The sequence below is a fragment of the Felis catus genome, chromosome A1 (assembly GCF_018350175.1).
Source record: "Felis catus isolate Fca126 chromosome A1, F.catus_Fca126_mat1.0, whole genome shotgun sequence".
NCBI classification, from domain to species: domain Eukaryota; kingdom Metazoa; phylum Chordata; class Mammalia; order Carnivora; family Felidae; genus Felis; species Felis catus.
In genome coordinates, this window is record NC_058368.1 from 157,680,997 (window position 1) to 157,707,487 (window position 26,491).

General features: G+C 39.9%; 1 long non-coding RNA gene across 10 annotated transcripts in view; it reads left to right on the top strand.

Annotated features, from left to right (window-relative positions):
* LOC111561730 overlaps positions 1-26,491 on the top strand; it is a 414,779-nt gene that overhangs the window by 175,831 nt on the left and 212,457 nt on the right. For all 10 annotated transcript variants that reach the window (XR_006583250.1, XR_006583244.1, XR_006583247.1 and 7 more), the window contains one exon: positions 2,717-3,776. This is a non-coding gene — a long non-coding RNA (uncharacterized LOC111561730). The remainder of the gene's footprint in view (positions 1-2,716; positions 3,777-26,491) is intronic.

Consider the following 26,491-nt stretch of genomic DNA (forward strand, 5'->3'; position numbering starts at 1 on the left):
GATACTTATCTGGGCTGTGAGTGAGTTTATTAAAAGAAGTAAACTGAGCCTATGAATAGATTGGAGATATCCAGAATTATTCCTATTTGCTAGGCTTTTGGATAAATGAGATAGAATTTTAATATACGATTCACTATTTTTGTTGCCATTGTTGGTTGCTAGCACATAAACCACTTCTGGCTAATTGAATCAGAGAAGTAATTTATTGCAAGTGGGGAAGCTCAAACAACCAAGAAGAAAGGCAAGGCAAAAGATGTAGATTGCCTGGGAGGTACAGCCACTGGGGGACTGGGAAGCAGGGACTGAAGGATGCAGGATGGCCATTTCAGGGTCAGTCAGCCTCTTGTCGCTTGTTCATATTCCAGAGGAAGGAATCTGATCAGCCTAGCTTGGGTCAGGTGCCTACACCTTGAGTAGAGGAGGGCACAGCATCTAAATAGGCAACCACACCTGACTGTATCTGATGGAGGAGTTTCCCCAAAACAAAATCAGGGTGCTATAACCAGAAGAGGGAAGAAAGGAAACAAAATGAGCAAAAAACAACAAATGTCCACTATTCTATATTGCTACAAGATACTGTGGAGGAAGACAAAAGGCATATGGAATTAAGGAGACCCTGAAGACTGATTTTTAATCTTTCTCTCTGGTTGCCTGCTCCTCTGACCTTGAAGCTAGACCCCAAATCCTGGACTTCTACCCGAAGGAATCTTTATACTCTGATGGAATTTTCTTCTGATCCTACCACAATATTAAGACAGTTTGAAACACTTCATAGATTTTTATGAAAATGGTGATATTCTTTCATTATATACTTATTGGATGTCTACTATCTATCAGTAAAAGAAAAGCCCTATCTCCTGCTTTCAGAAATTTATAGTTAAGGAAGTAAGACAGACATATAAACTTACATTACATGATTCCAAGGTAGTGTGGAGAATAGTATTATAGAGAAATAAAATAAAGCACTGTAAAATCTGCCTAAGGGGTTTCAGTGAAGGTGGTATTTGAACTAAGTTTTGAAAAATGAATGAAAATTTATAATTTTAAATTGAGACATTTAGTATGAAACCAAAATTGTGACCCCAAATTATAGACATTATTCACACCTCTGTCAGTGGCACCAATTTTATCTACTGGCAGTGTAAAAATTGTTCTTCAGTCTTCTAAGCCTAAGAAGTGAGCTCATAAGTAATGCCTTGAAAGTCAAATACTGAAAAACAAACTATTGCATTTCTAAATTACAACTATTTGTAAACAAAGACTCATTCTTGATAACCGTAGTTTCAGGAACTTAACTAAATGTGAAATGTACCAGGTCCCTCTACGACTCCTAGAACTCCTCAGCAGATGTCACTCGTTGGTTGGGCAGCTTGAAGGTCAGAATCTCCTCTGCAAGGCTCTTGGGTCAGCTACTGACTTTTTAGTACAAGGACTGCTTATGCATTTAACATTCATATCTTGGCTAGAACTCATTTCTATTGTGCTTTTGGGTCTGGATCTCAATCTTCTCTAGAAACTAAAATGAGAGTCAGGAATATAATGGTAACAAGAACTAAAAATGAGTATGGACAAGAAGAATCTCATCGCAAAATAGGATGATAAAGCCTCACTAATTAGGAGATTACTCTCAATTAGTAAAAATATTGTCAGAATATCTTATAATGGAAGCATATTTTCCTGTGGCAAATGAATATTTCTCAAGCGTTGGAAAATATTTTTTCCCTTATGTCAATATGTATGCTTTACCTTGTTTCATAGCACATATCTCTGTAAACTACCTCAGATCAACTTTTAGACCAAGTTGAGAAAACGAAGAGGAAATGAATCAATAAATGAATATACTAATAGGCTCTAAAAAATAAGGTCCTTTTAAAAATTGCATAATTATCTAATTTAAGTTAATGAAAACTATCCAGAGTCCTATAAAATGCTTCTGTTGGCCCCATTAGTTTGCCAAAAATAAACCAGGAGTTAGATCTGAGTTGTGTGTTGGCTCTGCTCCCATCTACCTGTGTAAGCCTAGGTAAAATACTAGAATGGCCCTGATGGATTAAGTGACCTCTGAGGAAATTTCTGCATGCCGTGGTTGGCCCTACCCTTCTGAAATCCCTTCAAGCCACTTATCAATTTGCCTTAAGTGCTACCGTTACTTAAAGTAAATCAGTCCAAACCATATAATTTATGAGATATTAGGATAGACACATTTGGATGAGCTCTATTTTTCATTTTAGTAAACATTCCTACTATATGTTTTGGTCAAAGCCTCTCTGATTCAAATTTAATTTAAAGAACATGCAGGCAAAATTACTACCTCTAAAGGCTATTGTAGGGTAGGGATAGATTCTAGGTTACATTGATTTCCCATTTGCAGGAACTTAGAACAACTTGTTCAATAGTTATATGATTAACCTTCATATAACTGCTATAATAAATAGTATTCCCTAAGTGTTGGAGAGAAATCCTTAACCATGACATTTTGATAGATTTGATTTATGTAATGGATTATTTTATTATCAGAGGCTTCATTTGCATTTTCCCAGTCATCTCAAGGTATGTAACACTGAAAAGCTAAGAGTGTACATGCTTTTATTTATTTTTTAACATATCCCATCTAAAACTTGGAACACCAATTTTCTTAGGTCAAATTTGAACTTTGATTTAATTACTTCCTTTTTTAAGGACTGTACATTTTCTTCATCTTTCTGTTTTTTCCTAGGTTCTTGTTCATTCTTGCTCATGAAACCTTTCTGTATACCGGAAGTGCATAATAGAGGAAAGGCTCAGTGGAATGGAGGAAGAGAGATAATCATAGAAACCCACATTGAGCTAACTGACCCCTGGGATGCAATTTGAAGATGAGTATTCCAAATTATTTTTTCTCTGTCCAGATGATAGACTAATAAGGGAATCAATCAATCAGTCAATCAAACTCAATCAATAAGAACCGAGCAAGGCTCATCTGAGCAATGATGGATGGTACTTGAAAGTGAATTAGTGACTGATTTGGAGAGATTTCAGAGAGGTAGAGCTAACAGTGGCAAATCAAGTTAACTTGTATGTATTGCTGACAGGATGTGGGCTGGGCAATAGCAAATTCTTTCCAATAGCCTCCAACTGCTTGTGAAGCTGACCTAGAGGCTGCTTCAAATCTGATAGATTGAAACAATTCCATCTGAAATCATTTTTTCAGCCTTGTAATTTTTGTAATAATATATCAAGCCTAGAAACTTGCATTTAAGCATCTGAATACATCTGAACAGAGGCAAACAATTCCCAACAATGCCTCCATGACAATATGCTGTTGGTTGCTAATTGGAAAAAAGCACAAGTAGTAATTAGAAGGCATTCTGTTGCTTGCTGGAAGGCTTCTCCCCTAAATGGTTAAAATATTCAGCTTTATAGGGTAACAACCTGATTTAAATTTTTGGAGTGTTGTGTTAGCAATGCATATTTACTTTTTTTTTTTTTTTCCAGTCATGTAGGATGTGTGCACCAGCTTAAAAATCAAGTCATGCTCCAAATGGTTACTAATATGGCCACTCCTGGGACCTCCTCTTTACTCCCTCTAGAGACGAAATCCCTCTCGTGTCAATTCACCTCAATGCCTATCTAAGCCACTGCTCTTCCTCCCAGTCCTTTTCAGGCCATGGTGCCAGCAGGCTCTTTTCCCCAGTTGTTGACAATCAACCCTTCAGCAAGATGATTGCCAAACAGAAGAGGAACATTTTGTAATGCATCCTGAAAGAATGTCAAACCCAGAGTTTTAGAAAATTCAGGTAAGCAAAACTTGGACAAAGATAAAGTGTGTGCTTCACCATCTCTCAGGTTTTGAAGCCCAGGATTCCTGCCCGGATCCTATGGTTTTGATTGGACCGCACCACTGGATGAAGATATTAGTGCTGCAGATCCAATAGGCATTTATTCACCCTAGAAAGTTTTTATGTTGGAAAATATAACTAAAAGAGTGTTTTGTTTTCTGCTATATCCATTTTTCCCTCATTTCGTTACAGTTAGGAAACATTATTCAGTACTTGGCAGTCTCTGTTTAGTCTTATGTTTCTGATGTTCCTCCCCCCATACTTTTTTCCCCCTGACAAGCAGAGGCAGACCATAGGTTTTGAATGTTTCTGTTTGTGGCAGGCATCCCCTTCCTAGTGCACAGCCTGCTCTGGCCCTGTTATGCAGCAGGCTGGTGAGGTTACCCGGATACCCAGAAGTGACTTCTGTGGCTTTGACAGTACCCTGGTGGATTCAGCTGATTAGTCAAAGCCAACTGTTTATTTTCAGGGATTTATTCTATTTTCCTACTTTGCCAATATCACCTAATTGAGGAACAGATGCTCTTAGTCAGGATCTTCTACAGTTCAAGGAACTCCAAAAAATCTTCCTTTACTCCAGGAGTCTAAAGCCCAGGCTTGAATAAATAGGTTCCCCTTATTCACTCTGAAGGAAGTATGCAAGTGAACATCTGGGTGCTTTTCTTTTCAACAGAGAATGGAAATGTTTGGAGACACAGTGTTTTGGAGACAGTGGGGGAAGTAGGCATTAAGTATATATTTTAAGGATTGTAACTTAGTACATACTTTCCTGGAGGTAGTTTAGTTCTATCACATACTTTTGACCAAGGAATTTCACTTTTAACTATTGTATCCCCAAAGTATACTACCATATGTATTCAAGGAAGACTGTATAAGGATATTTGTATGGATTGTTTACAATAAGAAAAGATTAGAAGCAATCTAAATGTCCATTTAATAGGGGACTAGTTAAATAAATTATCAGAGGGCCATACAATAGATTCTTTAACATTTGTAAAAAAAAAATTGTTAAAAGAATGAAGCAGATTTATAGATATCAATATAGAAAATTTCCAGGCTATATTAGGTATCTAAGAAGGGACAGTCAATGCTGCCATTTTTGTAAATAAAAGGAGGCTTTATGTATACATGTATATGTTTGTGTATGTGTAGCCTTTCTTGACATACAATTATCAGCCGTTGCCTCTGGTGACGGGAACTGAGGAGCTTGGAGGAGGGTGGAAAGAGTCTTACTTTGTATGCTTTTTAATAAAGCTTAAAATGTTTTCCTTGTGAATTTAATTCCTACTCATATAAGTAGGTAATTAAATAAACTGTAAATAAAGATGTTAATTTTTCATCTTCCTGTTAGGATTTCTTCTTACTGTTTTTTGTTTTGGTTTTTTTTGTTTTGTTTTGTTTTGTTTTTTGTTTTTTGTTTTTTGTTTTTTTTTCCACAGAAAGGATTCTCTTTCTGGTCCTTGGGGTCAGATAGACCTTTAGGTCCGGCCCCCACTGACTAGCTGTGTGATACTCAGCAAATGATTTAGTGTTTCCAGAGCCTCACCTTTTTTCTCCTTCTTATAAATGAGATTAATAATATCTCAAGGCTTACTGGGAGACTTAAAAAAGGCAAGGTCCCTCCCATAATGCCTAGGACAAAATCTTTAATGGGACCTTGATAAAAGAAAGCTAATTCCCTGCCCTTTTCAAGGCTTCAGGAGGTAATCCTGGTGGGACAGACATTTCTAGCACCTTGCTGCAGCCAAAAATCTTTCCAGTACCCTCTTTGAAGGCCGGTCTTACCCTCATAGCCACTGGAAGTTTTACAGCTTACTAGGTTAAAACAAAGAAAAAAAAGACAAGAAGTTACCATAATGCAAATAAACAATACCTCTTCTCCACTGGTGTTATGATTCAAAATAGGTCTCTGATGAGGGCCTCAGGCTGTCATCAGATCACGTGGGGCCAGGGTCCCACTGAGCTTGCACCACCTTCCCCAGGGCCCCTGAAGCTTTAAGGTTCTTTGCTGCTGTGACCCTTAGATCCCTCTGGGGTCCTCTTAGTTCTGGCAGCTGCTCAGCCCAGGAGGACAAAACAGCCACTGAGCTACCCAGAGTCATTTTCCCCCAGTCTCCTGGGGCCTTTACATTCAGAAAGAGTTTTGTTTTGTTTTTTTTTTTTTTCATTCTTTTTATTTTAGTTTTCAGACATGTATAAAAAATTGTTTCCATTTTTATGGGTAAAGAGGATACTTTTGAATAAACTTAGTCTCTAGTAGGGAAACTGCTGTGGCAAAGGAGTGTATGTGCCTGTATGTGCACATATAGTCTTCTTTTCTGAGATCACCAGAGAATCTGAAGCAACTGAAGTGTTTTGCTTTTGTTCCCCCTGTGGCCTTGGTCTAGTTGAAGTATACCACATCCTGGGTAGTTTTACACACAACAACCTGAAACCAGAGGTTGTGGACTCGAGTCACAGAGAGGTACCGAGTTCTTCTGAGCTCTGGTGAGAGTCACAGAGCCCACAGTACTTTACACCTGTCTTGATTATCATTCACCCCATTGCACTGTCTACACCAATTTGCAGTGGAAGGTTGAAGTGGAGGGTGCTAGCTCTGGTAACTGTCAGATCTGGGTATGAAAGCCGGCCTTGCTACTTTCTAGCTGGGTAGCCTTCATGTCTTAGTTTGTTTCAGCTGCTATAATAAAATAACTTGGGTGACTTCTAAACAATAGAAATATTTTTTTTTCACGATTTGGGAGGTTGAGAAGTCCAAGGTCAAGGCACCTGCAGATTCAGTGTCTGGTGAGAGCCCTCTTCTTCAAGACAGTGCATTCTTGCTTGCAACCTCACATGACAGAGGATCTCTGGGACCTTTGTATAAGGGCACTAGTCTGATGGCTTCTGCCCTCATGACCCAATCACAGGCTCTACTTCCTAATACCATCACACTGGGGGTTAGGATTTCAACATATAAATTTTGGGTGGAGCCATGGGCAGGGCCATAAACATTCAGGTCATAGCACTCGGGTAAATTATGGAATCTTCTTAAAGCTTTAGTTTCTTCATCAGTGATACAGGGATAATGATACCTGCCTCATGGGGCTGGTGTGCCCACCACTGTGTCTGGCACACAGTAAGCCTTCAGCCAGGGCACTGCTAACTCAGACCCTGGCTGTCTTTTTGCTTGATAGTGAGTTCTTGCAGGACAGACACTGTTTCTTTCCCTTTATTTTATCCCACGTGCCCAGCACATTGCCTAAGCATTTGATGAATAAATGAGCTCTCCAAAGCAGAATCACAATGTGGCTGATTTTGTGACACATGTACCATTCTTATTTGACTGGCATCCTTGGAACTGGCACCCCCTTGTAACATCATTTTCTTCTTGACCACTCCTCTGCCTTTGGAAAACTCTTCCACTTCTATGTATTGTTTTATAAATTGTCTTCCATGGATGGCTTATTATAACTTGTTTTCTTTTTTTTTTTTTGTCTTAAAGAAATTCTCTCATCCTCAAGACCAATAGAAAAGAAAAAAAGAAAAAGGATTTCAGAGATTTATAGCAAATTTTGTCAGTATTTCTTATTACTTAAAATCTGCATTTGGCTAGAAAGTAGGAAAGATAATTGCTTTCCAGAATTTTGCATACAATTCTCTTAGGTCTATACTGTGGCATTCAGTATGTATCTTTAGACCCTTTCTTTTCTTTCTTTTTTTTTTCTTTTTCTAATTTATTGTCGAATTGGCATCCATACAACACCCAGTGCTCATCCCAACAGGTGTCCTCCTCAATACCCATCACCCACCCTCCCCTCCCTCCCACCCCCCATCAACCCTCATTTTGTTCTCAGTTTTTAAGAGTCTCTTGGGGCGCCTGGGTGGCGCAGTCGGTTAAGCATCCGACTTCAGCCAGGTCACGATCTCGCGGTCCGTGAGTTCGAGCCCCGCGTCAGGCTCTGGGCTGATGGCTCGGAGCCTGGAGCCTGTTTCCGATTCTGTGTCTCCCTCTCTCTCTGCCCCTCCCCCGTTCATGCTGTGTCTCTCTCTGTCCCAAAAATAAATAAACGTTGAAAAAAAAATTAAAAAAAAAAGAGTCTCTTATGTTTTGGCTCCCTCCCTCTCTAACCTTTTTTTCTTTTTTTTCTTTCCCCTCCTCCATGGTCTTCTGTTAAGTTTCTCAGGATCCACCTATGAGTGAAAACATACGGTATCTATCTTTCTCTGCCTGATTTATTTCACTTAGCATAACACTTTCCAGTTCCATCCATGTTGTTATAAATGGCCAGATTTCAATATTTGTCATTGCCAAGTAGTATTCCATTGTATATATAAACCACATCTTCTTTATCCATTCGTCTTTAGACCCTTTCTTATCGAAATTTGAGTTGGGCCTCTTTCAAATTTTCATGATGCTTCATGTTGTAGCTTCATGATACCCAAATTCAAGATAGGTCACTACTGAGTTAGTTCAAAATATATATGATGACTTTCAAAAAGTGAAAACTAACCAGTTGTCTCTTTTGTATTTGACCTAGAAGATTACTGTAACATACTACCTAATAAAATGGGCAAAATTTGATACATACTTTTCCCCAAATGTTAATATTATGATTGTAAAAGAGAAGGCACAAGAGCTTTTCTATTTCCTGGAGAGAAACCTCTTCACTTCTGCTTTTCAGACATGACCAAAGTAGGCTCTGATTTCTTTGTTGTCAGAAACAAAGAGCTGGAAGAGACCATAGAGGTCATTCATTCCAACCCTTCATTTTGCTGAGACACTGCATGACTTAACCAGGATCACAGGGCTAGTTAATAGCAGGGTGGTTCTTAGAAGGCAGATCTCCTAAATCATTGTTCAGTGATTTTTCTAATACACCTAATGCCTTTTCTCCTACACTCAAGATTTATAGGTTTTAGTGATGCATATTCTAATATTGTTACTCTTAACTTAAATAAGTTAAGGAATGATGGCAGAAGATTGATTTCATTGAGGGAATTCCATAGCAGTTAAGGGTGTGCCTATACTCCAAATGAGAGAAAACAAAAATGAGAACTCAAACAATGTGGTTAGGATCATATTTGTCAGAAAAACCAGTATTTGGTGACCTAATTTATTATCCAGTTATGGAGATGAGTCTAGTGCACATGAAATGAGAGATAATCAGATGTTTTGTGAGGTGATGGATTCTATGGTACAGAGAAAATGTTTCCTGAGGACTGTAGGAGTGAGAGGAATCTTCATGGAGAAGATGAGACTAATCTAGGTCCTAAAGAATGAGCAGGGTTTAGATATGGAGCTGGAGAAGCAGGGCATTCCACACAAGAGCAAGAAGCATGTGTGGAGCAGTAGAATGGGAACTGGAAAATTGTGGGTGTGTGTCTTGTGTATTCATGAGAGACTGGTGAGGAAGCCAGTCCGACTGGAAAATAAGGATAGGCTGGTAGGGTGGAGTCATATTATGGAGGACTTTGAAAGTCAGGTAGAAAAGGTCAGACGTGTAGACTACAGTGAACTCACTTTGCATTTTGAGCTAAAGCATGACTTTGTGGAGATTTTTTGAGACTGCTATTTGGGAAGTTTGGTTTTGAGAGTCCAGATGGCTGGTTATGAGGCATTTCAGTATCTAGGCAGGAGATAGTAAGATGGCAGAGACAAGGGGAGATGGAAAAGAAAAAAAATATATAAAGACATTCCTAAATAATAACTACTGTGGTAACTGGTTAGATGTGGTAGATGAAGAGAAGAAATTGTTCCAATTTGGATCTGAAGCTCAGAGAAGTGACGAAACTCACAGAAGTTTGTCTGAATTTCATTTACTACCAAGACCAGAATTTAAGCTAATTGCTCTAATGGAACCTGTTCCTGGCCAGCAATCCTTCTCTTCTCTTTTAGGTTACAGAGCTATTGTATTAAACGTGTGTCTTATTTCCTTTAAGGAAAAACAATATTTGTAAAAAAGTTGCTTGGTTCCTTGCACCTGCCTTCTGATTATTGTTGACTTTGCCACTTAGTTATCTCATTGTTAAATATATAAAGATCCCTGGAGCCCATTAGTCTCTGCAGGTGGGAATGTATTTAATCTATGGGAGAAAACACAATTACTTACCTGGACTGTTTGTTCTGTGACTAATAATGTAGTCACATTGATCTACCCTCTATGCCCAATGAGTTCCCAAAGGTTTTTGTATTGAGAGGAGAGGGGGCATCAGATTTAATGGTTTAGTTCACATACATAACTAAGGGAGTTAGTTGGGGGACCTTGGATATACTCATTGGGTAACTGATGAAATTTAAAAAGATCGTAGGGTACAGAAGTCTGTAGCTCTTGTACAAGAGAGTGACATTTTTTTCTGGTCCAAGGGACATCCCATTCTCTCACTGCCATGTCTCCATCCTGAGAGAGGCTAAAAAACAGATAAGCTAGAAGAACACTATGCTGCAAGTGTTCCTAATGCCAGCAACCATTTATGTAGTAAAATATTACTACTACTACTACTACTACTACTACTACTATTATTATTATTACTATTACTATTACTATTACTATTATTATTTAATCCTCACAGTAGTCTTAAGAGGTAGATATAATTGTCATTCTCATCTTACAGATAATGACACTGAGAAAATCTGAGAGAGATAAAATAAAATGTGTGTCAAACCATCTGTCTGACTTTAAATCCTGGATTTTTTTCACTCCAGTGTGGACACCATGGGCAAGAAATCAGGCTCTGAGAAACTGCCAACTTGTTTACATGTTTTATTTTTCAATTATGTGACATTAGTTCTTTATGGATTGTTTGGACTTGTCTATTACAACAAATAATTCATAGAGTGGTATATTTCTTTGCACTGGCTATTAGCTCCTGTGAACTAATTTTGCTGCATAAAGTCATCCTTGCAGCTGTTTAAATTATCCAACCAATCTGAATTCTTGTTTTGCTTCTTACAAGGTCTGGCTTGACTTGGAAGAAAAATGGGTATTCAATTTCTCTCACTATTCCAGCTGCCTGGAATGATAACTTCTACCTGTACTTTGGGACTCTGGCTCAAAGCCAATATGGTTGTGCAAGGGAAGGGTAAAGTGGCTGGGTTGAGGGTGTATGTTGTGTCTGCCATTTTTACAAGGGCAGTATTTTGAGAACAGTGTTGCCACATGGCTGAAGGAAATGTTGGGTTGCAAACATGCTTGGTGTGGTTTGCTATGCTTTTACTCATTTTCCTCCCATTAAGCTGTCTTCATCAGTTTGTCTTGTGGACACTTGCCACTCTAAAATAGAGTGCTGTGTGAATGGTGGCATGTTCTGGGCTTAAACCTGTGGCAAATCACCAACATTGCTCCTCTTCTTAAATTCCAAGAAAGCATGCTAGGTACCAAGGAAAAGTTGGCTGGCATTTCTTCTGGTTGTGATATAATCATTGCATTCCTTGACTAAAAGATTTTGAGAGGCCAGCTTATTGTTTCTAACTTGCCCGCATCTTCTTGACATGGATCCATTTAAAAAATCCTCAGAAAATGTATTACATTTTATTGAGCCCCCAAAGAGAGTCCAACTTCTTTTTATTATTAATTCTAGTGTTTATCAATTTAGATTGTGTTTAAATAACTGGAAAAAAAAATCAGATGATGACAAGGTTGACCAACTCTGTAGTCCTCTTCCTGTTTGTTTTGGCTCAATACATAGCCAGTTGAATTGATTATGTAAACATCAGCTATTCACATGGAAGAACAAACTGGACTGGATTACGTGATACTCAGGTCACAAAGACCTAACCTCATTATCACCAAATTCATCCTTCATCTAATTTCAATCCCTGAGGGTGCAATTCAAGTAAACCTCCTCTGAAGTTGCCATAAATGGAGGTGGAAATAACTTCTTGCTGTTGGCGGTGTAAGAAACCTCTGTATGTACAGGAAGATAAGAGAAAGAAACTTTGGATCCTTACAATAGATAATTCGAGAACTTTTTGCTGCTCAAGTAATCTTAGTGACCTGAAGTTGCTCAGTAAATATGAAATTGTTCATAAACAATTTAGGACAAAAAGCAACAGTGGTAAAAATTAACTACTGTTTAGAGAAAGCAGTCCTAGAAGCGGCAAGATGGCGGCGTAGGAGGACGCTGGGCTCACTGCGCGTCCTGCTGATCACTTAGATTCCACCTACACCTGCCTAAATAACCCAGAAAACCGCCAGAGGATTAGCAGAACGGAGTCGCCGGAGCCAAACACAGACGAGAGGCCCACGGAAGAGGGTAGGAAGGGCGGCGAGGCGGTGCGCGCTCCACGGACTGGCGGGAGGGAGCCGGGGCGGAGGGGCGGCTCGCCGGCCAAGCAGAGCCCCCGAGTCTGGCTGGCAAAAGCGGAGGGGCCTGACGGACTGTGTTCCGACAGCAAGCGCGACTTAGCGTCTGGGAGGTCATAAGTTAACAGCTCTGCTCGGAAAGCGGGAAGGCTGGAGGACAAAGGGAGGGAGAGCTGCTGAGCCCCCTGACAACACAGCTCAGTTTGGTGGGGAACAAAGGCGCTCGCCAGCGCCATCTCCCCCGCCCATCCCCCAGCCAAAATCCCAAAGAGAACCGGTTCCTGCCAGGGAACTTGCTTGCTCGGCGCAAACACCCAACTCTGTGCTTCTGCGGAGCCAAACCTCCGGCAGCGGATCTGATTCCCTTCCGCTGCCACAGGGCCCCTCCTGAAGAGGATCACCTAAGGGGAAGCAATCTAACCCTGCCCCTCCTGCCCCCATGCACCTTGCCTACCCACCCCAGCTAATACGCCAGATCCCCAGCATCACAAGCCTGGCAGTGTGCAAGTAGCCCAGACGGGCCACACCACCCCACAGTGAATCCCGCCCCTAGGAGAGGGGAAGAGAAGGCACACACCAGTCTGACTGTGGCCCCAGCGGTGGGCTGGGGGCAGACATCAGGTCTGACTGCGGCCCCGCCCACCAACTCCAGTTATACACCACAGCACAGGGGAAGTGCCCTGCAGGTCCTCACCACACCAGGGACTATCCAAAATGACCAAGCGGAAGAATTCCCCTCAGAAGAATCTCCAGGAAATAACAACAGCTAATGAGCTGATCAAAAATGATTTAAATGATATAACAGAAAGTGAATTTAGAATAATAGTCATAAAATTAATCGCTGGGCTTGAAAACAGTATACAGGACAGCAGAGAATCTCTTGCTACAGAGATCAAGGGACTAAGGAACAGTCACGAGGAGCTGAAAAACGCTTTGAACGAAATGCATAACAAAATGGAAACCACCACAGCTCGGCTTGAAGAAGCAGAGGAGAGAATAGGTGAACTAGAAGATAAAGTTATGGAGAAAGAGGAAGCTGAGAAAAAGAGAGATAAAAAAATCCAGGAGTATGAGGGGAAAATTAGAGAACTAAGTGATACACTAAAAAGAAATAATATACGCATAATTGGTATCCCAGAGGAGGAAGAGAGAGGGAAAGGTGCTGAAGGGGTACTTGAAGAAATAATAGCTGAGAACTTCCCTGAACTGGGGAAGGAAAAAGGCATTGAAATCCAAGAGGCACAGAGAACTCCCTTCAGACGTAACTTGAATCGATCTTCTGCACGACATATCATAGTGAAACTGGCAAAATACAAGGATAAAGAGAAAATTCTGAAAGCAGCAAGGGGTAAACGTGCCCTCACATATAAAGGGAGACCTATAAGACTCGTGACTGATCTCTCTTTTGAAACTTGGCAGGCCAGAAAGAATTGGCACGAGATTTTCAGGGTGCTAGACAGAAAAAATATGCAGCCGAGAATCCTTTATCCAGCAAGTCTGTCATTTAGAATAGAAGGAGAGATAAAGGTCTTCCCAAACAAACAAAAACTGAAGGAATTTGTCACCACTAAACCAGCCCTACAAGAGATCCTAAGGGAGACCCTGTGAGACAAAGTCCCAGAGATATAACTACAAGCATAAAACATACAGACATCACAATGACTCTAAACCCGTATCTTTCTATAATAACACTGAATGTAAATGGATTAAATGCGCCAACCAAAAGACATAGGGTATCAGAATGGATAAAAAAACAAGACCCATCTATTTGCTGTCTACAAGAGACTCATTTTAGACCTGAGGACACCTTTAGATTGAGAGTGAGGGGATGGAGAACTATTTATCATGCGACTGGAAGCCAAAAGAAAGCTGGAGTAGCCATACTTATATCAGACAAACTAGACTTTAAATTAAAGGCTGTAACAAGAGATGAAGAAGGACATTATATAATAGTTACAGGGTCTATCCATCAGGAAGAGCTAACAATTATAAATGTCTATGCACCGAATACCGGAGCCCCCAAATATATAAGACAATTACTCATAAACATAAGCAACCTTATTGATAAGAATGTGGTAATTGCAGGGGACTTTAACACCCCACTTACAGAAATGGACAGATCATCTAGACACACGGTCAATAAAGAAACAAGGGCCCTGAATGAGACATTGGATCAGATGGACTTGACAGATATATTTAGAACTCTGCATCCCAAAGCAACAGAATATACTTTCTTCTCGAGTGCACATGGAACATTCTCCAAGATAGATCATATACTGGGTCACAAAACAGCCCTTCATAAGTTTACAAGAATTGAAATTATACCATGCATACTTTCAGACCACAATGCTATGAAGCTTGAAATCAACCACAGGAAAAAGTCTGGAAAACCTCCAAAGGCATGGAGGTTAAAGAACACCCTACTAACGAATGAGTGGGTCAACCAGGCAATTAGAGAAGAAATTAAAAAATATATGGAAACAAACGAAAATGAAAATACAACCATCCAAACGCTTTGGGACGCAGCGAAGGCAGTCCTGAGAGGAAAATACATTGCAATCCAGGCCTATCTCAAGAAACAAGAAAAATCCCAAATACAAAATCTAACAGCACACCTAAAGGAACTAGAAGCAGAACAGCAAAGGCAGCCTAAACCCAGCAGAAGAAGAGAAATAATAAAGATCAGAGCAGAAATAAACAATATAGAATCTAAAAAAACTGTAGAGCAGATCAACGAAACCAAGAGTTGGTTTTTTGAAAAAATAAACAAAATTGACAAGCCTCTAGCCAGGCTTCTCAAAAAGAAAAGGGAAATGACCCAAATAGATAAAATCATGAATGAAAATGGAATTATTACAACCAATCCTTCAGAGATACAAACAATTATCAGGGAATACTATGAAAAATTATATGCCAACAAATTGGACAACCTGGAAGAAATGGACAAATTCCTGAACACCCACACTCTTCCAAAACTCAACCAGGAGGAAATAGAAAGCTTGAACAGACCCATAACCAGCGAAGAAATTGAATCGGTTATCAAAACTCTCCCAACAAATAAGAGTCCAGGACCAGATGGCTTCCCAGGGGAGTTCTACCAGACGTTTAAAGCAGAGATAATACCTACCCTTCTCAAGCTATTCCAAGAAATAGAAAGGGAAGGAAAACTTCCAGACTCATTCTATGAAGCCAGTATTACTTTGATTCCTAAACCAGACAGAGACCCAGTAAAAAAAGAGAACTACAGGCCAATATCCCTGATGAATATGGATGCAAAAATTCTCAATAAGATACTAGCAAATCGAATTCAACGGCATAGAAAAAGAATTATTCACCATGATCAAGTGGGATTCATTCCTGGGATGCAGGGCTGGTTCAACATTCGCAAATCAATCAATGTGATACATCACATTAACAAAAAAAAAAAAAGAGAAGAACCATATGATCCTGTCAATTGATGCAGAAAAGGCCTTTGACAAAATCCAGCACCCTTTCTTAATAAAAACCCTTGAGAAAGTCGGGATAGAAGGAACATACTTAAAGATCATAAAAGCCATTCATGAAAAGCCCACAGCTAACATCATCCTCAATGGGGAAAAACTGAGAGCTTTTTCCCTGAGATCAGGAACACGACAAGGATGCCCACTCTCACCGCTGCTGTTTAACATAGTGCTGGAAGTTCTAGCATCAGCAATCAGACAACAAAAGGAAATCAAAGGCATTAAAATTGGCAAAGATGAAGTCAAGCTTTCGCTTTTTGCAGATGACATGATATTATACATGGAAAATCCGATAGACTCCACCAAAAGTCTACTAGAACTGATACATGAATTCAGCAAAGTTGCAGGATACAAGATCAATGTACAGAAATCAGTTGCATTCTTATACACTAACAATGAAGCAACAGAAAGACAAAGAAACTGATCCCATTCACAATTGCACCAAGAAGCATAAAATACCTAGGAATAAATCTAACCAAAGATGTAAAGGATCTGTATGCTGAAAACTATAGAAAGCTTATGAAGGAAATTGAAGAAGATTTAAAGAAATGGAAAGACATTCCCTGCTCATGGATTGGAAAAATAAATATTGTCAAAATGTCAATACTACTCAAAGCTATCTACGCATTCAATGCAATCCCAATCAAAATTGCACCAGCATTCTTCTCGAAACTAGAACAAGCAATCCTAAAATTCATATGGAACCACAAAAGGCCCCGAATAGCCAAAGGAATTTTGAAGAAGAAGACCAAAGCAGGAGGCATCACAATCCCAGACTTTAACCTCTACTACAAAGCTGTCATCATCAAGACAGCGTGGTATTGGCACAAAAACAGACACATAGACCAATGGAATAGAATAGAAACCCCAGAACTAGAGCCACAAACGTATGGCCAACTCATCTTTGACAAAGCAGGAAAGAACATCCAATGGAAAAAAGACAGCCTCTTTAACAAATGGTGCTGGGAGAACTGGACAGCAACATGCAGAAGGTTGAAACTAGACCACTTTCTCACACCATTCACAAAAATAAACTCAAAATGGATAAAGGACCTAAATGTGAGACAGGAAACCATCAAAACCTTAGAGGAGAAAGCAGGAAAAGACCTCTCTGACCTCAGCCGTAGCAATCTCTTACTCGACACATCCCCAAAGGCAAGGGAATTAAAAGCAAAAGTGAATTACTGGGACCTTATGAAGATAAAAAGCTTCTGCACAGCAAAGGAAACAACCAACAAAACTAAAAGGCAACCAACGGAATGGGAAAAGATATTCGCAAATGACATATCGGACAAAGGGCTAGTATCCAAAATCTATAAAGAGCTCACCAAACTCCACACCCGAAAAACAAATAACCCAGTGAAGAAATGGGCAGAAAACATGAATAGACACTTCTCTAAAGAAGACATCCGGATGGCCAACAGGCACATGAAAAGATGTTCAGCGTCGCTCCTTATCAGGGAAATACAAATCAAAACCACACTCAGGTATCACCTCACGCCAGTCAGAGTGGCCAAAATGAACAAATCAGGAGACTCTAGATGCTGGAGAGGATGTGGAGAAACGGGAACCCTCTTGCACTGTTGGTGGGAATGCAAATTGGTGCAGCCGCTCTGGAAAGCAGTGTGGAGGTTCCTCAGAAAATTAAAAATAGACCTACCCTATGACCCAGCAATAGCACTGCTAGGAATTTATCCAAGGGATACAGGAGTACTGATGCATAGGGCCACTTGTACCCCAATGTTCATAGCAGCACTCTCAACAATAGCCAAATTATGGAAAGAGCCTAAATGTCCATCAACTGATGAATGGATAAAGAAATTGTGGTTTATATACACAATGGAGTACTACGTGGCAATGAGAAAGAATGAAATATGGCCTTTTGTAGCAACGTGGATGGAACTGGAGAGTGTGATGCTAAGTGAAATAAGCCATACAGAGAAAGACAGATACCATATGGTTTCACTCTTATGTGGACCCTGAGAAATTAACAGGAACCCATGGGGTAGGGGAAGGAAAAAAAAAACAGGTTAGAGTGGGAGAGAGCCAAAGCATAAGAGACTCTTAAAAACTGAGAACAAACTGAGGGTTGATGGGGGGTGGGAGGGAGGAGAGGGTGGGTGATGGGTATTGAGGAGGGCACCTTTTGGGATGAGCACTGGGTGTTGTATGGAAACCAATTTGTCAATAAATTTCATATAAAAAAAAATAGAGAAAGCAGTCCTAGGGTTTAAAATGAGATCTCCATGGGGTGCCTGGGTGGCTCAGTTGGTTGAGCAGCCAGGTCATGATCTTGTAGTTCATGAATTCAAGCCCCACATTGGACTTGCTGCTGTCAGCACAGAGCTCACTTCAGATCCTCTGTCCTCCTCTCTCTGCCCCTCCATGCCTCTCAAAAATAAATAGACATTAAAAAAATAAATAAAATGAGCTGTCCACACAGAAGAGGACAAAGGAAGATAATAGACAAGACCAAGGTGATAGAAGCAGAACCAAGCCACTGGCCTGATCATTTCTGCTGAATAACTGTCATAACTGTTATAACTCATGCTAGTGCTTTGAGCAGGGCAGTGGCACTGACCCCCATTATAGCTGGCAAGAGCATGCAGCTCTTGGGGAATGTTCCTACCAATGGATGCCTGTTGGCAGTCTTTTGCATGTGTTCATGCAGATGAGTCACACACATTACTGGAATTACCCAGGACACTTAAAAAATTACAATTTCCTGTGCCCTCTTACCTGATATTCCAATCCTGTAAGTTTGAGATAGGACTCTGGAAAGATTCTTGGAGACTTTCCTCTAACTGAGCTTTTACAAAGAAATCATCTATCTTGAATGAATGGGGAAGCTCTTTACTATTAGCCCTTATTGAATTAGTTATATCTGCAGCAAAGTTCATGGAGGACACCCAGGTCTTTATCAGGATTTCCAACTAGCCCAGGTTCTTCTTAAGTCACCTGGAATTTCTCAGATGTGAACTGATGGGCCGTGTGAGGGGTAGAAGTGCCTGATTACCTCATCTTCCCAGGATCCTCTTTGCAGGATCAGCTTTTTTTTTTTTGTCAAAGTCCTCCCCTGGCTTGGAAGTAGATCATTGGCTTACTCTTTATTGTCCTGGACCTGGCATAAGACCTACCATACACAGGTTGTATCTGGTGTGCTAGATGTGAGTTCTGTGTGACCTCTCTATTGGAGCCTCTTCTTCCTCTTACATGCTGACTTCTGCCTCAGTTTATCAGAGTAACTTTCCAATTCTTCATTTAATCTGCAGCCTACCATGTGTCTTAGTCTACTACCCTGGACACCTGCCTTAGTTCCTGGCTCTTTCTTGACTCTTCTCCTGTGGCCTATTCTCTGGACTTCTACTGACTAATCCTACAGTGCATGGAGTGGAGTATCTTGTGGGGCTAGCAGTATATCCCAGATGTGAACTGCCTTGTTTGGAAGGTGGCTCAAGCAACTTCTAGCTGGATATAGTTTGCACAAGTGACCTAACCATTCTTTGGTTTCTTTACTTTACTTTCTTCATCTTTCTTATCTTAGTTTCTTCCTGTAAAGCAGAGAAATAATAGTATCTGCCTCACAGAATTGTAAGGATTAAATGAGGCAACACATGTAAAATGTTTAGAAAGTATTTAATAAGTGGAAGCTACTCTCATGATTATTACTGGCTTACCTGGAGCTGTGAAACCATTGCCTGCTTGATTACAAATTTTGTCTGCTTGCTACATGGAGTTGAGTTCACCACATCCTTTGGACATCCTACTGTGCTGCCCAGTGCACATCCTATTATGTTGCCCAGTACACAAGTTCCCAGCTGTTTATTCTCCCCTGTTCCCTGCAGTGTCAGCGGCATTTCTGGAGACCCTGTGAAACTCTTGCTCAACCAGCCTCATTTATGACAATTCATCCTCTTCAGTTTTCTTGCCTTTTTTTGACTGAATCGCCCAAGTTCCTTCAACTTCATTTGCTTTAATTTCCAATCACTCAGTCATCTTTTTGCCTCCATTTTAAGCCTTTTCCAAATTATTTTCTCACTTAGGTGCTTAAACCAAGTATGGTTTACAGAAGCTACAAACTAGGCTGAGGATTCAAAGATTGCCTTGGGGTCTCTATATGCTCTCCTTGATTCTCCATTCACGATTGTGCTAACAGGTTGAACCTCAGCATGCAGCTCTTCTTTGGCTTCTAACATGCTCTCTCTCACTCTCACCAAAAACTTTCTGTGTTTTGTTACATTATTTTGCAAAAATTAATAAGATCTCAAGAAACTGCTGATCTATTATGGAGAGCTTAGTGGTAGACTGCCTCTTTTGCGGTGGTGAAAGTAAGGAAATAATGATGGGAAAAGAAGAGAAAGAATATTGCTATTTATTCAGTAAATATTTAATTAGTACCTATTTTGTACCAGGCATTAGTCTAGGTATTTAAGAGAATATGAATGAATAAAACAGACACAGATCTAACTCATGGAAATTCTCCATCAAAGGTGGACACAAAATCAATAGTTGTATTTTAATCAAAAAATATTTTTATTCAGATTAAGAAGTTTTAGAGTTTAAACAGATCAAGGATTCAAAATTATGACATTTAATAACATGCTTGGCAAAATTTGGATATGATTAGTGATATTTGAATTAGTAAACAACAAATATAATGAATTGATAATAATCAGCTTTTACCTTGATATTTTTGTTTTCTGTTTTTTTTTTTTAATTTTTTTTTCAACATTTATTTATTTTTTGGGGGACAGAGAGAGACAGAGCATGAACGGGCGAGGGGCAGAGAGAGAGGGAGACACAGAATCGGAAACAGGCTCCAGGCTCTGAGCCATCAGCCCAGAGCCCGACGCGGGGCTCGAACTCACGGACCGCGAGATCCTGACCTGGCTGAAGTCGGACGCTTAACCGACTGCGCCACCCAGGCGCCCCGTGTTTTTTGTTTTTGTTTTTAAATAGGCTTCATGCCCAGTATGGAGCCCATCACGGGACTTGAACTCTTTACTGTCAGATCATGACCTGAGCTGAGATCAAGAGTCAGATGCTCAACCGACTGAGATACCCAGGAGCCTCACCTTGATATTTTTCACATTTCCAAAAGCTGAGCTGAATAATGAAAGTCACACAACATTATCCTGGTGATCTAGAATCTTCTAGAAAATGTTGATGTGGCTCTGAGGCTCCATGAGGGCAAAATTTACAAATACTGTTTGAGAGTGATTAGTCATCTTCTAAGAGGTATTGGCAATATTTTGGATTAAAAAAAATCAGATCTTTATGTATTATGATTTTCTGAGTAGTAGCAGAGGTGATGTCCCTGTCTGAAAAGAGTTAAGGGTGATGGTGGCAAGAGCAGTGAGAGGGCAGGTGTGACAGTGGCTTAAATATCATGTTCTCCACACGTCTGTGCAAGGTTGTCTGGTGGGTGTTAGGGTTATTTCAGGACATTCTGGGGGCAGAGAAATGACAGAAGATATAGAAAAGGGAGGGTATTTTTCCTCCAGACTTTAAAAATAGAAATCACATGGGAAGAGTCACATCTTAATTTTTTATAAACTAACATTTTAATATCATGGAAAAGAAAATTACATAAAATCCTGTTTTAAAATGGTTCTGATATTTTAGTATATTTAAATTGCATGTTAAAATATTTAAAAAAAATAAGGCACAGCTCTTAAAAGAATTAGAGTGGAAATTTAGAAATTCAGAGCTAATTCAAAGATCTGTATTTGAAAATCTAGCCTGTTTCCAGCATTTTCCCAAGACCCTGTGAATACAAAAGTTGCCTAAGACACATCTCTAGTTCTCAAAGAACTCACAATATAGTAGAGAGTGAGGGTGACACACACAACACCAAATGAACACTATTCAATGTGGTAGGTGGTCTATCAGGTTAGATCTCCTCAAATTACCATGGGAGGAAGGTGGGCTGTTTCTGGGAAATTTTATTATCAAGTTTTCTTTCCTTCTCTTTTTACCCTTGTGCTTCTGTGATCTTATGGTTAACTGTACGTAGCAAGTCATCTCAAATCCTTTGATAAGTAAAAAATGTTCTTAATCAATAAAGATAATCCTCTGATAAAGCTAAATTTGGATACAAAATCTGACATGAGATCAAAGAGTCATCTTAAACCATTACCTATAAAACATCCTTCAAACAAATAGGTTGTTCAGAAAAAGTCTCAGAGTGAATTTGCTGGAGGGTTTGTCAAAGGTCATGTCGTTTCCTGATTCGAAGAGATTATCACTGGGTGATGTCCTTACATTCATCGGTCTCTTGTTCTTTTTTACTCTGGTTAAGGATCACAAAGAATCTGACCAAGATTGGGAAGAGAGAGCAACTGTGAAGAAGGAGGATTCTTCAGATAGAAAGACAGGTGTAATTATAGTTGTAGGGGATGTTAGGAGGGGAGTATTGAGCCCTGACTAGGTAGTTAGGAAGGAGATGGGTAAAAACTTGGATCCTGTGTCTGATCCCAGGGAGCAGGTTTAAGAGGTAAGTTTTCACTTAGTAGCTCTGAAGTACAATCGGATGAGTGTAGTCCAAATGTTTCCAATTCTAAAAGTCAAGTCAGGGAAAAATTTTCTTTGAGCCTGAGAAGCAACAGTGCATTAAATTAAACAGGTAGTGGCAGGAATCAAAGGATCACATGATGGAAGGCACCGATTTATTTCCATGGGTTTGCTTTCTTTAAATTTTATTTTATGTAGTTTTAAAACTATATTTTGAGTTGTTTATAGTTAGCAATGTTAATATGATAGGGAAAGATAGGATTCAGTAGGCAGAGAGGGAAAGATTATGACATGAGGTCCCTGGGTTGGGAAAAACATGTATTTTGGAACAATGCTGGACATGACTGAGCATAGCAAACCCTCTCAGGTGTAAGGTTCCTCTTAAGAATGTAACACACCCAGGGGCACCTGGTTGGCTCTGTAGGTTAAGTGTCCTACTTCCACTCAGGTCATGATCTAGTGGTTCCTGAGTTCCAGGCCCGCGTGGGGCTCTGTGCTGACAGCTCGGAGCCTGGAGCCTGCTTGAGATTCTGTGTCTTCCCCTCTCTCTGCCCCTCCCATGCTCATACTCTGTCTCTCTCTGTCTCTCAATAGTAAATAAAGGTTAAAAAAAAAAAAAAAGAATGCAACAGACCCCACCTACTCCCCCTCAGGTTTCCCTCAGAAATTTAACAAAAGACCTAAAGGTGGCCACAGGCTACCCATCATACAATGGAATTGAGCCAATCAGAAATGGACCACCCAGCACCTAGAGCTATCAAATCAATAAGGGTAGAACCTGAGAAGGAACAAGGGGGAAGGGACAAGGCGGGGATGACCAGAACCTTATAAAACAAAGACCCCTGCCTATAGTCAGCAAGCGTTCACTTTGGAATGTCTATTCTCTGTAAAGAGAGCTTTCCTACTATTCTTACTTTCTAATCTTGTACTCTAATAAACTTTTGCCTGCTGCTTATTTTATTTTGTGTCCACCTCTTCATTCTTCCAAAAGGTGAGGCAACGAATCCTAGGTTTTGTGGTAAACAATCCTGCAACAGTGATAAGTAGTTTTCTATTTGTGTTGTTACATTAGTGAAAGCTGCTTTTATACAAAAAGGAAAACTGACTCAATGGTATGCTAAACAATCTGAGAGACTTGTCTGGTGAAAACTAGCTGGAATACATAATATAATCAAGGACTACATTGTGTCCCCTAGTGTCAACAACACAAATTGCAAGCACAGTGATCCTGCCCAAGAAGAATTAACCAGACTTGCAAATCCTCCTGAGTAACAGTAAACAGCATCATGGTAGAGATTGGCCAGCAACCACTGTAAATTAAAAGTGGAGCATACTACATTGTCGTTGATTACTCCTATATCCCCCATTTAGTGATAAATTTTGTGAGTGCAGGGACTGTATTAGACTTACTTAATGTTGAACTTCTAGAACTCGAAGTATGTGATGCATAGTTGGTATTTGAGAAAAATTATTAAATATATGGGAAACTAGGGTGAAGAGTGAGGAGGGAAGCAAAAAAGGGATGTACAAGGACCTCAAAATTGAAACTAAATTTATTTTCCATATTTGCATAGAATCCTCCTTGTCTTTTCCTATGAGTCATAGATAGTTTACTTCATCTAAAAGGGCTTATTAGGTACTTACGTTTAGTTTCCAAAATATAGATTTGCCTTTTCATCGACAGCATGTTTCTTAACAACAATGGTAGTAATTTTGTAGATTCTTTGCAGTCTTAGAATTAAGATTTCAGGGCCAATATGTGATATCTCCAACCAAACTGTATTTTCTGTCGCCTAAAATGTGCCAAATCAAATAGACTGTAGTTTCCAGGGAATCCTTGACATGTAGGCCCATCTATTTTATAGAGTGGGTAATGTATCCCCTTTATAAAAGTGCCTATTTAATTCATCTGAATTAAGTGAGAACAACAAACAGAAGGGTTTTAACCACAGAGATAAAGTAACTCTGAATTGCAAAGCCAAGAATGAGTGCAAGTTAATGGATTTGCATTAGGAAAGGCTTAGGTGAGCCCATTAAAGCAGACAACTACAAAAATACAAAGTGGGATCTTACAAAGAATCTTCTTCATAAGGTTTTAGGATTAGTGCTTTGAAAATATGATAGCACACAGAAAAATAGCATTAGAAACTGAAAAAAACCATTTTCTAAAGGAGCCATTCTCAGCCAGAGTGCAAAAGACGCCTTTCAGCTGGAGTGGCTTTTCCCATTGCCTGGTGCCAGGTTGCTGTAGCATTGGCAGGCAGCTTCACACAGCTCCTTTCCTTCAGGAGTGCCAGCAAGGAGAAGCTTGCAGAGCATGTCTGCACAGGAGACCAGAAAACTCAGGTTCCTTTAAGTCTAAATAAGGAGATTGTTTATAAGATTCCTCCTTAGTCAATCCTTGATGACTTTAGAGACGGTAGCCCTGTTGGTTTCATTATGTGATTTAAAAGAATATATTGAAGAAAATGTCAGTAGGACCCTATGACTGACTATACACATTATACCACAAGGTCAAGTTTTCTCATCCTTGGTCATCATTAGTCTATTTTGTATAATATTGCTAGTCAGACTCCTTAGGTCATCTTAGAATTTCAGTGAACAATTCTAGACATCCAAGAAACATTTTTTTTATAAAGGTACTATTTTTTTAATAGTGAGCATATGAAAATAAAAATAGTTTGACCATCACCTCTTGGTGGCAAAGGTACAACATTTTTAGACAGTAAATAAACAGAAGGTTGTTTTAAGGAGTAGTAAACCCAGGCAAGGAGACAGTCTGAAGATAAATGCAAGACCAGGAGGGAAGATAGAAATGGAGAAGAATATCCTCCTGTGTGGGATATCCTCCAACCCTGTGACTCCAAGCATAGTATGTGGGCCAGGGATATCTGCAATAATATCTGGTGAACCCAGGTCACCCCTTCCCCTTAGACTGAATCAGAATGTCACTGTTAAAAGGATTCCCAAGGTGGTTTATAGACCTAGAGCTCAGCTCTAGGAGTCCTGAGAGTCAGGGTTCTGAGTATTTCTACAATTGCTAGGGCTTTCCAACTTTTGTATTTATGAGAAACACCTAGGGAAGTTAAAAAGGCAAGTTCAGGGCCCTGATCAAAGAGGTTCTGATTCTGTTGACTTGTGTGGTACCCGGAAAATTTGTATTTCTAACAAATTTCCCAGGGATTCCAGCCCAGATGGTCACTGGGACACACTTTAAGGAACCTCTGCTACTGATATGAAGATCTGGCAAAGGAAGGCTAAGCCTACTAAATGCAATCTAGTGAAGCAATAGGTCATAAAAGGCTTCCTGTCCAGGAATAGTGTAATGGAGTTCTGTGTCAGAGACATGAAAACTGGTCATAGGACCCAAGGCCTCATCTTCCTAGCTTTATCTGTGTTCTAGTCATACTGAGCTCTTTGCTTTTTCCCAAAACTCACTAAGCACTTCACCACCTCAGTCTTGGCCATGCTATTTTCTCTGCACAGGTTTCAGCGTCTGCAATGCTGTTTGGATTCTAGCTTAAGGCATGTACTAGTTTGATGACCTCAGGCAAGTGATTCACAGTCTCTGACACTCAGTGTCTTCGTGTATAAAATGGGTAATGTAGTACCTGTCTTATGGGGTTATTGTGACAGTCACAAGAGAAATGGCTTGTGTAAAATATATAGCACAGTGCATAGAATTTAGCAGACTTTAGCAGACTAAATTATCACTACTGTTGTTACTCTTTTTTTTTTGATTTGGAGAACTCCTGTTTTTCTTCCAAGACTTAGTTACTCTTTGTAGCACTCCTTTTTTTTTTTATTATTTTTAATCTTTATTTATTTTTGAGAGAGAGAGACAGCTCAAGCAGGGGAGGGGCAGAGAGAGAGGGAGACACTGAATCCAAAGCAGGTTCCAGGCTCTGAGCTGTCAGCACAGAGCCTGATGTGGGACTTGAACGCACAAACTGCAAGATTATGACCTGAGCTGAAGTCAGACACTTAACCTGCTGAGCCACCCAGGTGCCCTCTTTGTAGCATTCTTTGATGAACCTTCCTTACTGCCACCATGAATAGCTCACACATCTGTGCTCTTATAAGTACTTAAACCTTTCTTTTTGTCCATTTTAGACATGTGCTTTTCATTTGTTCCCTCTCAAGTGAACCGTAAGCTCATGAAAACAAACAAATAACAACAAAAATGAACTCTGTCTTTTCCTCCTCTGTAGTTTTAGCACTTTACACATAATAATAGTTAAGGCAAGGTGTTTATGTGTTTGGCACTCTTCTAAGAACTTTTAATGTATTTACTCATTTAATCCTCAAAACAGCCTCATTAGTTGGGTATTACCATTTTCTCCATTTTATAGATGGGAAACTGAAACACCATGAG